We start from the raw sequence: 11,011 nt of genomic DNA, 5'->3' as shown, positions 1-11,011 counted from the left end.
ATCTACCTTAGGTTTTGAATCCAAAGGTTCACAATACAGGTACATTATCGTAATTAATTTCTTGCATTAGTAGGCGTAGTAATCTAGTTGTAGTATTAGTGGTAGTGATATGTTGCACGTGACTACAGTAAAACAATGGTAACTACTTTGTATCTATCCAATAGATTTCAGCTGAATGCCTTTTTGTCGCATCAAACTGTTTGTTGGTACTTTTTATATGATGAACAAATGAAAGTGCATTTATAAATAAGTTACTGATGAAAAATTTTCAGCACCTACATTGGTCAAAGGCTATTGTCCATTCTGATTTTGTAGAATAAATGCTTTGCCGGGCAGTTCTTCTTATTTTGAGTAATTTTATAATTTCTATTCTGTAACATGAAGCATTTAAAACTTCAGAGCCGACTTTATCTATGCACATTTTGGTGCTCACAGCTTAAAAAGAAAGCAGCCGGCACAGATGAGTGTTTTTCATGTCCTGGAGTTATTACAAGACTGAAAAAATAATCCTCAGCTGATGGACATGCTGTAGTTATTTCAAAAGATACTTGAACCAATGCACTGCTGCCATCTATAGATGGGAAACCAGAGTCAAAGTGTAAGCACGCTGAGAGTAAATTGAATTATCTCAAATGGAGACGATGGGAAGTGTTGAATGCCCTAAGCAAACACCTTGATTGTGTGCGCTGTATAAGAGAGCCTCATTATCACGGCTCCTGCATGCCAGCCTTGAGGGATTGCCCCACAAATTAATTCTCAAGTGCAAAAGGTTCTCACCTGTTAAATCGTACACAGATTCTCATGCTGCAGTTATATATATTTTCTGTATGTATTTTTCAAGTAAATAGATTTTCAAATAGGGTTTTTTAACAGTTTTGTTTTGTATTCATCGAAGCCTGTAAAAATGTTCCAGCTGTCAATTTATTTTTTAATCTCACATTGTGTTTACCATTTGGAATGGGGAGAGGTGGAGAAAAGTATTCATAAGAATCACTATCTGAAAGGTCAGGACCTGAGGTCACCGTCTGATTTTGGGGGAAGGCAGATTTTTGCCCATCCTGCTGGGTGCAGATCACATTCAGCTAAAAAATGCATTGGTCCTTGTGCCTTAACCTGTTCAGCATATCAATTAGCTAATTGGTAGATTAGAGTTGCTTTTTGTTTTTCATTGCTTTTTAGATATTTGTGAAGTTATTCATTAATTTTAATACATTTGTTCTAGCTAAATTTTGTTCCTGATGTTTGATAGCTCCTCAGTGTAGAACGTTTTATATCTGAGCCTCCATTAATTAACATAATGCGTTTTACTAGTACTCATTATAAAAAGATTTTTTGAGAAAAATTCAGTACTCTTTTTAGCATGAAGTAAAATAGAATAATGCTATACATCGTGATATGCTGAGTTAGAAACTGCAGCCCTTGTCACAGTTTTCTTTACTCAATGTGAATTAACCATGCCTGAAATTGGTAACCCTTTAAAGATGACAATTAAAATAACTTTTTGTTTAAGTGTATTTCATTTACCAATGCATTGGTCTATTGATCTCTTAATTTAGTGTCTAACCCTTAAAAAGACATTCCCTAGGATATTTTCTGATTCTAACATCTGCTGTAAATGTCCTTGTGATGTTTACCATCTAGGATTTGCCAACCTAGATACCCACTCCTGGTTGATTCAAAGAATCTATTTGAGAGATGCCATGTTACCAACAGGCCTTGTTTGCTGTTAAGACACAATTTAATCTGTGCATGATGAATCATACTGTATATGATTACATTTGAGTATAATGTGCATTAATTTATCTTTAACTTTAGATTAACACACACAGGACAATGAATCTCTCGTGTGATGTTGGATAGACTTTGTCCTCAGCGGTCTTTGAGTGAAATTGGTGAATGCAGAAGTTAAGTATGGAGTTCTTTAGGCTTGAGGTGTCCTCACATGGTTTTGCAAAGACCTCAGTAGTCTGTCACTTTTTTCTGACATTTTTCTTCTATTTAATATTTAATTCTTCCAACAGAACATGAGGCCAAAGGTACAGTTTTGACCTACAGAATAAAGTGAGGCATCACAGGTTTTGTTAGAGTACACTCTCAAAAGTCAAATGGTAACTGTGATAAGTAGTTATGGGTCTGGATAAATTTTCCAGTGTTTTATTTTGATCAGCGCATACTGATCTATATAGTTTACACACATGTGGGGCTCTTATGTTATTGTCATACCATTTAAATATGAGAATGACATCCTCATCTTTATAGACCGTATAATATTTTAAACCATATAATATCAAACATATGCCAGTCTTTGCATTATTGCAATTAAATACATAATATAAATGAATTCATTGCAATTTTGTCTGAAAAGGTGCTGTAAGTGGATTTTTTTTGCTATTTTCCTTTGTTCTGTATTGCTAATTGTGCAGCTCTAAGAACACATTCTTTGTTAGTGTGCATTATACTGCAGGTATATCCATGACAAGCACTCCTGTTATAAGGTTACAACTGAATTAAATGCAATATCGGGTATGAAACATGAGGCACAACATTTGCAGCATGAAGTACTGTGTTTTTCATCAGTTATGTATCACTGACAAAAAGTTTGCAATTGTTAGATTTTTTTTCGCACCAAAAATCAAATTCTTTTGAGGAGTGCATTGCAATACAGAAATAAATTATTTAAAAGCATTGAAATCTAAAGGAAAATGTGGTTTTTTTGTATTGTGCTTTTTTTTTAATGTGCAGTTTTTCCCTTTTTGCCAAATCTGTCAATTGATACATGGAACCCTGGTCCCATCTGCAGTCTCAGAGAAAACTACATTTGCTATCTCTGATGTAATAATAATTAGTTCATGACTGACACAATTACTCCAGCATGAATTTAGATATCTGTGAATTTACAGAGCAAGTTCATGTTTCTGGGTTTGATTATCAGGAGTTTATGCAAAAAAAAGTGTTAATCAGAATGTTATGTATATACTTAAATAATATCGATGCTGGAAGTAGATTCAAAATCTAAGTTCGATAATAAATGTGATCATCACTATTAAATCCCAGTATTATGATTTCAAACAAGACCTTTTCAAGAAATAGTCCATTTGTTTGCAGGTGGCAAAGTATTTTGTTACTTTTTAAAATTTTATAGCCAGTATCATAAAAAGTCATTACTCTACTTTGAACGTTATCCTTTGTAGGGAGTTTTACAATTGTGCTTTCTTAAGTAAATTGCACCTTGCATTATCTTATGGAACAATTCTTCGAAATGCACACATAATGTACTTTTAACATGCTGAGAAGTGTTTCGGCCACTAGTAGGCGAAAGCTATTAAATCATCCATCCATCCATCCATCTTACCAGATTCCTGGTAAATGCCTCTGTTAGTATACACTCATATATATGAAGAATATGGTAACAGACATACCTTCTCAAATGACTTGTTGACATGTTTGGTTTTCTTTTGGGGCATAAAGGAAAGGAGAAAATTTGTTTTATTATGCAGCATGATTATGACCTCCCACTGCCAGGGGTGGGGCTGAAACCCCACCCTTTCTCTGTGTGGACTTTGCATGTTCTCTTTGTGTTTCCGTGAGTCTCCTCTAGATGCCCCTCATTCTTCCTGCAGTTGAGAATCATTCAGCTAGGCTGATTAGTGTCTCTGTGTTACAGTGTGATTGCCCTCTCAGCATGCTGTCCTGAGTGTTCCAGTGTTTCCTGGGGTGTGGGTCCAGACTCTGTTCCTGGATGACAGACTTTAGGGGCTATCAGTGATTCCCCTACTAATGCAAAATACCAATGAAAAAATAAAAGCCAACAGCTATGCATGATGCCAATTAGTTCCACCCATATCATGGGTTTGCAGTACAATTGAATTAGGTTGTAGGTTTATAATACTATGGACATGTATGTGTTATCTAATGCAATGTGTAAATTATAAAATTCAGTTAAAGTGTTTATTTTTACAATGAATACGTATTTACTGAGTATGTTTTGCAAGTTAAGTAGACAATAAAAAAATTGTAGATAGGCGATGAAAATATATTTATTTGTTTGTGATGGGTTGGTGGCCTGTCCAGGGTTATTCCCTGCCTTGTGCCCAAAGCTTCCTGAATAGGCTCCAGAGCACTTTGTGACACTGCACAGGACAAGTGGGTATAGAAGATGGATGAATGAATGGATGAATATTTATTTGTTTGCCCATTTCTGTTTTCTGACCACTGCAGTCATTTTAGACTCGAGTCTTTATATGGGATACCACTGTTTGTTCCCTGTCATTGCTTGAAAACAAAACCAAAAAAGCAGTGAATGTTTCCTGCAGAGATAGGAATGTGGAAATGCAGGGGGCGTTCCATTTCACTGCCTCTCCAGATGGCAAGGTGTGCTTCACACAGCACTGGGATTATCCTGTTACCCTCCACGGACTGTTTACTTTTGGAGAACGCGACCAGAACCACTCTGTCCAAACTAGATGTGTCAGTCTTGGCTATCAACTTATACAATAAACATGACAATGAAAGTGAAATCACAGTATTTACTAGGTGAGGACAAGTAATTGTCAAAAACAGCTATAGAAGACTGAATGTCTCTTAACTCATTATAATACATGATTATTGCATTTTTGTATTTTTATTCGTTTAATATTTTAGTTAATATTTATTATTGACTGGAACCATGATTCTGGTTTATATGTTAATGAATGTCAATTGACAACTAATTCTCTTCAAAGCAAGATACAATTTCTCTGCCCCGCCCAGTGGCTCAATCAAAAACACGTTGAAAGAACTACATTAAGATACTCAATGATTTTGTGGGTGCAGGTGTGATGTATGCTTCTGCATTAAACGATTTGAATAATATTATAACCGCAATATATTTTTTGTGTAGCACAATAAGGAGACATAGACTAGCCAGATGTTTCCATATAGCCAACCATACATGTTGTCACTGAAGGATATAACTGAAATAATGAAAAAATGCACCCACCTGCACAGACAAAACCATACAGACCTTTCTGTGATTGTACTTTTCTATTGAGGATTCAATTCACTAATTACAGTCTTCCACTCTATTCTCTTGGTAATTAATCATGTGCAGTTTTAAAGCACCAAATGTTCTACCACATATTATAATTACATAAGAGGCTTTAGGGGGCTATCAGTGATTCCCCTACTAATGCAAAAGACCAATAAAAATGAAAGCTAATAGCTATGCATGATGCCAAAGCAGAAATGGGTCAAAAGCTCAATAAACATGAAAACCCAATGTTTTTGTAGCTAACCAAGACATACCACTCTGAAAGCTTTTTCTCTTATATAGTTATTCATTCCAGATTGGGAAATCCAAGCTCACATCTTCAGATTTCTAGCCTGATAAAAGGAACATTGTAAAACAATAAATAAAGAATTTGTAGCAAGCGTAAACTTAAATTTGTTTATCAATTCATTTGTATTGTGCATGTTTGTGGGATTTGTGAATTCTGGACAAGACACGAACATTCCACTTATCTTGTAAGTTTAACCTCCATGTTATTCTAGAACATGCAATTTATTTTACTATTTTTTTTTAAAAGCAATACGGTTATCGATAATGCTTTTATGCCAATAACATTGAGAATACGATTCTCCTTTTTATTCTTTAATTCTTTAAACCCTTTGTTTAAAGGTGACCTACTTTATACATTGTTGACCTACTAAGGATGACCTTGTAATTGTGCATTGTTTCCCTAGGTCTCATTAAAAATCTCATTAAAAATGCATGTTTCACATTACCCTTCAGGGGCTTTGGAGAGTGTGCAAAACAATAAGCTGAAAATTAGGGTCAAAATAAAGGGAAAAATCAGTAGAATAGTATTTATTTGTGAGCTTAATGGCACATTAATGAAAAACTGTGTTCCATATATGGTTACTTTGAATCATAAAATCACAGCCTCTACATCCATATTGGCACATTCTAAACAAATTAATTATCTCATTGTGCAAATTAATTTTAACAAGCTGTAAGTTTTTTGCCTGTGGTTCTCTGGCACTAGATACATCAGGCCTGCAGACCATCTGGAAATAGTCATGTTACTAGTTAGGCACAGAGAGCACCTTCTGTCAGTCAAGTATTTCCTATGTGAAGGTAACACAACAGGCCGCTTTAAAATCAGCGCTTTTAATTTAGCATTTTTTCCTCACATGTTTCCAGGGTTGCATTCTGACCCACCAGCAAGTGAACACATTTACAAATCTGGCTACACGGTTCAGGCAGCATATGATTAATCAGCAGGTGAGTCATTCCCATCTTTAGCTAAAGCCTTAATTATGCATGTTTGCACATCTGGTACATTTGTACCACTTAAAGACTTTCTCTTTGCCCAAATGTACAGTATGGTTATATTTTTAGATATTGTTTCCATCCACATAGTGCATACACTTTACTTTAATCTAGATTTATTTTACATTTGCCATGTTGACAAATGATTTGTGCAAATGCTTCCATAGTCCCAATATTTCATCACAGAGATAATGTAGATGAAAATGTAGATGAATGTGGACTCCTCATTCCATAAATATCACACCTGGTGGAAATTAAATGGAATTGTCTGTTTCACATCTCTCTCACACAGTAGAGGTGTGCCATGAAGGTCACTATGGTTTAACTTGCAGAAGTCATTTTTTCCATCGGCAGTGAGGAAGCATTTCATTGACGGCTCCCTCCTGGACCTGGAGGCAGACAACATGACCTGTAGTTATGCATTAGAGCTAAGATTATGATATAATCATTTAAATCTCTTTATGAATATTCCAAACAATATACTTTCACATGTAGGTTGGCGCTGCAATCAGTCTCAAACTCAGCTGATTTATTTATTCGATTGCATCCAAAAATAATCTGGCGAGTTTAATAAATAGGCGATCATAGTCATGGGGTGAAGCTCACCTGCGATACAGTTTTTCTTTTGTTCTCTGCTGAAACACATGTTGCAGCCATTGCGTTTCCCCTGGGTCACTATAAGATACTGCCTGCCAGTCCATCTGCTCTGGATAAAAAAGAACAGTCATATAAGAGTGTCTGTTACCAGTGAGTACACTTTAATTCAAATACTCCAAAAGCCATATTTGCTACACAACCTTTTCTATTGGTTGCGACATCAAATGTCAAATGGTGCCTGAAACATGGTTTAACAATGTAAGGGAGATAATCCTTATAGCAGCGGTGGCCAATCTTATCCGCAAAGGGCCGGTGTGTATGCAGGTTTTTGGGATAACCTGTAGGTCAGCTGTTCAAACCCAGGTGTGAGGACTCTTCAGCCAATCAGTCCTCTAATTAGTAATTAGGGAGCTGCAGCGAAAACCCACATACACAGTGGCCCTTTGCGGATAAGATTGGCCACCCCTGCCTTATAGTCTTGTTAGTGGGCTGACCCCCCTCTCCAACATAAAAAGCGGTGAGGTTCTTACCACCCAAAACAATGAAAAATAAACAAATTTGTGTTGACATTGAATTTATTAGTTCTCCAGCCAAATCGGATACTTTAGGGAAGACATTACGATACAGCCCTGTAAACACACAGTCAGCTTCTCCCTGGATAACACTCACAGATTTGACTTTCTATGTTCAACATATTTCTGCTCAGCAGGTTTGATTTTCCTTTCTGTCCAGCTGCCAAGAAATGATCTGGTTTGAAGTTGCTGAGAGACTGCTGTTCACAAAGCATCTTTAATTAGCAACTGTCTGATAACAGATGTGTGATTATAAAATACATTTGTATTGTTTTTCATTTTCTCAGACATACCTGCATATTACATCAGTTTACTTAATTTTTTATGACTTCTCAGCCCTATATAACATTGTTGTCAGTTGCCATTTATGGAAGAAATAAGCCCAACAAAAGTGTTGCAGAACAGACACCCAAGGTCTCCTCATGAAAGCCATGGCTATTTGGCAATCAGTTGTGCCTAGTATGAAAACTGGTAGAAATAACTTGAGGAAGAATGTTAAAGTTCAGAGTTAATGAGAGGGAAATAAAACTAGGCCAATCTTTCAAAGAAGAACAAAGGGGTCACAACTGTAAATGTCACGGAAGTAAGGATTTGCTTTTGCCAAGGAAAACCAATGATATCTATGTTTTTTAATGTCCTCCCATCTCCTTTTAAGGAACATTAGGTCCACTAACCTTTCACAGAGAAATCAAACATTCCTCATTGTCTTCTCAATTTATCACTCCCTTTAAGGGAAATATTTAACTAATATAGTTCATTCTCTTTATTCCATTACAATACATAGCTTTTACAAATGCCTTAATGAATTGTACAAACATTGTTCATGGAAAGGAAGATGTTTTTGATCTATCGCAGGCATATTACTTCAGTAATAGGTCCAGCAATAGTTAAAACTGACCTTAAACCAATTTTCTCTTCACCCAGTACCATCCATCTTCTAACTGCCTGGAGCGTATCCCAGGCAGAATACTGCACAAGACTGGGGTAACCCGGATAGGATGCTACTCCATTGAAGGGTACATACTCACAGTCATATTACTTGACATTTTAGAGAGATCAATTTGTCTTACTCTATATATTTGGACTGTAGGAGGAAACCCACTCAAAATAAGGAGATCATGGAAACTCCACATACACACACACACACACACACACACACACACACACACACACACACACACAGCTGGGGTTCAAACGCCCAGTCCTGGAGGTTTGTGGTAACAGTGGTAGTCTCTTAAAACCTGTTATAACAAGGCAATGAATCTGTGTGAGTCTCTGTGCCCTTTTCTGCAAATAATATGTCCCACGAATTCCTAGCAATGCTAAGAAAATGCCATGACTGTCACGCCCGGCTCGTCCGATCCTCGTGTGTGCCACGCCCCCCTCGTTACCTCGTGTTAATTCCCGATTGTGATCACCTGTGTCCTGTTCCTTTTTGCTAGTCTTGTGTATATTAGTCCATGTCTTCCTTTGTTTCCCAGATCCGTCATTGATGTTTACAGTTTGTTGCCGTGTGCTGTCTGTGTCCCTTCCAATAAACCCCTGCTTCTACCCATAATCACAGCTCAGCTTGCTTGCTTCCCCGAATGACATTACAATGACATTAATTGGATGAATTATCGCAATCTATAGTCTTAGCTATTCTGTGGCATTTGTCATGAAGTTCAGCATTTTAGATTTTGTGGATACATACATGTACCCAAAAGTACTTTGTTAAACTAAGGGTTAAGGGTTTTTTTTTTTTCTTCTTCTTAAAAAGTTTTACAGAATTACTAAATGAAAGATCAAATTAGAAAACATTGCAATTCCTCGTTGAACTTTACATCAACAAGTAAACATGAAAAATGCACTGGTTCTATTGATTTCTGCAGGGAAAGTAAAATCTAAAAAGTCTGTTATGTATAGCTTTCATGAGATCTGAAAATAATCATTAAAAAATGCCCCCTACTGGTATGGTTAACCAGCGATTTGCTCCTCCACAAAAAATAATTGCCCAGACCTAGTCTGTGATACACAAATGATATATATCACATCACATAATGCAAGAAACCTCAGGAGCATTCAACCGTTTTATACTTGAAAAGGGTATATGCCACATTTTGGCCTCTTACAGTGCTGTCAGGAACCCAGTGAAACTGGATAAGCACACTAAGCATTAGTAACACTGTATAGCTCTTTCTATTACTGTCTATATATTTCTTGCCTGGGGAAGAATAATGCATGACAGGCAGCATCGCAGGCAGAAAATACTGTTGAAAGAAAACTGCAGACCAACTGTAAAAATCAAGTTAGCACCCGATGTCAGCTCCCTAAACCAGATGTCATCCTCTCTGCCATAAAACGGCTCTGATCTTACACCGGCTTGAAAGTGGCTGTCAATAAATAATATGAATATGAGGTAGATACTGAGAGCCATGCAGCCTTTTCATGTCATACATGTTGTCATGCATACTTTACAAAGAGAAGGAGAATGTCGAGATGACATTGCCTCAGTATTCAAAGGTACATTTTAACAGTAAAGAGACATAATGTTTCAGACCTACCCCATTACAGCAACCTTGTCAGCAGGAGGTGCAAAGCTCACCAATGGCTACGGAAAGGGGAAACAGATCCTGGGGGAGGGGAGAGTATAATTACGGCAGTGTTGTTAGGCCGGGCAGTACAAAGCTTACATCCTTCAGATGTGGTTTGAAGTGGCTGACAGACCACATCTGCTGGCTGTAGCAAGGGACTGGTAATGACTTCTCTTCCTGTGGACTTCCTGTTGCAATAGCAGAGGCAGACGGCTTTCCCATACATTGCAGTTAAAGTAATGGTTAGTAAACCCTGGGCCAAGCAAATGGGTTGATCAGCAATTAGAAAGAAAATGTTATACTGAAAAATTCTGTATGTAGTCGGAATGCTGGCATCCAAAACATGACCTGATACCCATTTTTGAAGCTGAATATTTGTATTGTTGAATGGGTAAATTCCTTTTATACCCATACAACTTGTACAGATTTCTGAACTCAAATTGAGGTGTATTGCCTGTATATTGTCATCTACCAGGTCATATACTGTACCAGTTGTATAGCACGAGATGTATAGCACTGCTGTTTGTTTTGTCTCTGCATGCACCGTCACTCACTGTTAACTGCGGCAATAATAACTCGAAATACATGTGACAATAAAACCTGAAATTTGAAACCTGAGACATGAAATTTATTTAAATCAATTGCATTAAATTCTGAGCTGAGGGCCTGAAACACTGTAATCGGAAACATACATTTACATGTATAGAAATATATGTTCTTGTTCAGAGTTTAAGTACTCTTCCTATATCGCTGGAGTAGTTTATCCAAACTGGACACCTCGTTCTGTTTACTAGCTTTGCTTTCCTGTTGAAATTGTGCCGCTTTATAAAGGATCACAAATTCTCAATCACACAGTTAAGGCATTTAGATTATATAGGACATGTTCTGACCTACTGACTCTGCCTCTCAGTCATTTATGCCATTTGATGCACACACATTTCAGTGCTGCACCCAGTGAG

General features: G+C 37.0%; 1 long non-coding RNA gene across 4 annotated transcripts; it reads right to left on the bottom strand.

Annotated features, from left to right (window-relative positions):
* Positions 1-5,861: 5,861 nt before the first annotated feature.
* LOC111850285 (uncharacterized) lies at positions 5,862-10,205 on the bottom strand. 4 transcript variants are annotated; one of them, XR_002839760.2, is made up of 3 exons: positions 10,023-10,205; positions 6,917-7,016; positions 5,862-6,699 (listed from the first exon to the last, which is right to left on the bottom strand). It is a non-coding gene; the product is annotated as an uncharacterized lncRNA (long non-coding RNA). The 4 variants fall into 4 exon arrangements; XR_002839763.2 differs by having other exon boundaries at positions 6,917-7,011; XR_002839761.2 differs by lacking the exon at positions 10,023-10,205 and adding an exon at positions 7,108-7,195.
* Between the last annotated feature and the right edge of the window lie 806 nt (positions 10,206-11,011).

Source organism: Paramormyrops kingsleyae, chromosome 2 (assembly GCF_048594095.1).
Source record: "Paramormyrops kingsleyae isolate MSU_618 chromosome 2, PKINGS_0.4, whole genome shotgun sequence".
In the NCBI taxonomy this organism is placed as follows: domain Eukaryota; kingdom Metazoa; phylum Chordata; class Actinopteri; order Osteoglossiformes; family Mormyridae; genus Paramormyrops; species Paramormyrops kingsleyae.
The sequence above is the reverse complement of the archived record's forward strand: the minus strand, read 5'-3'. Positions and strand labels throughout refer to the sequence as shown.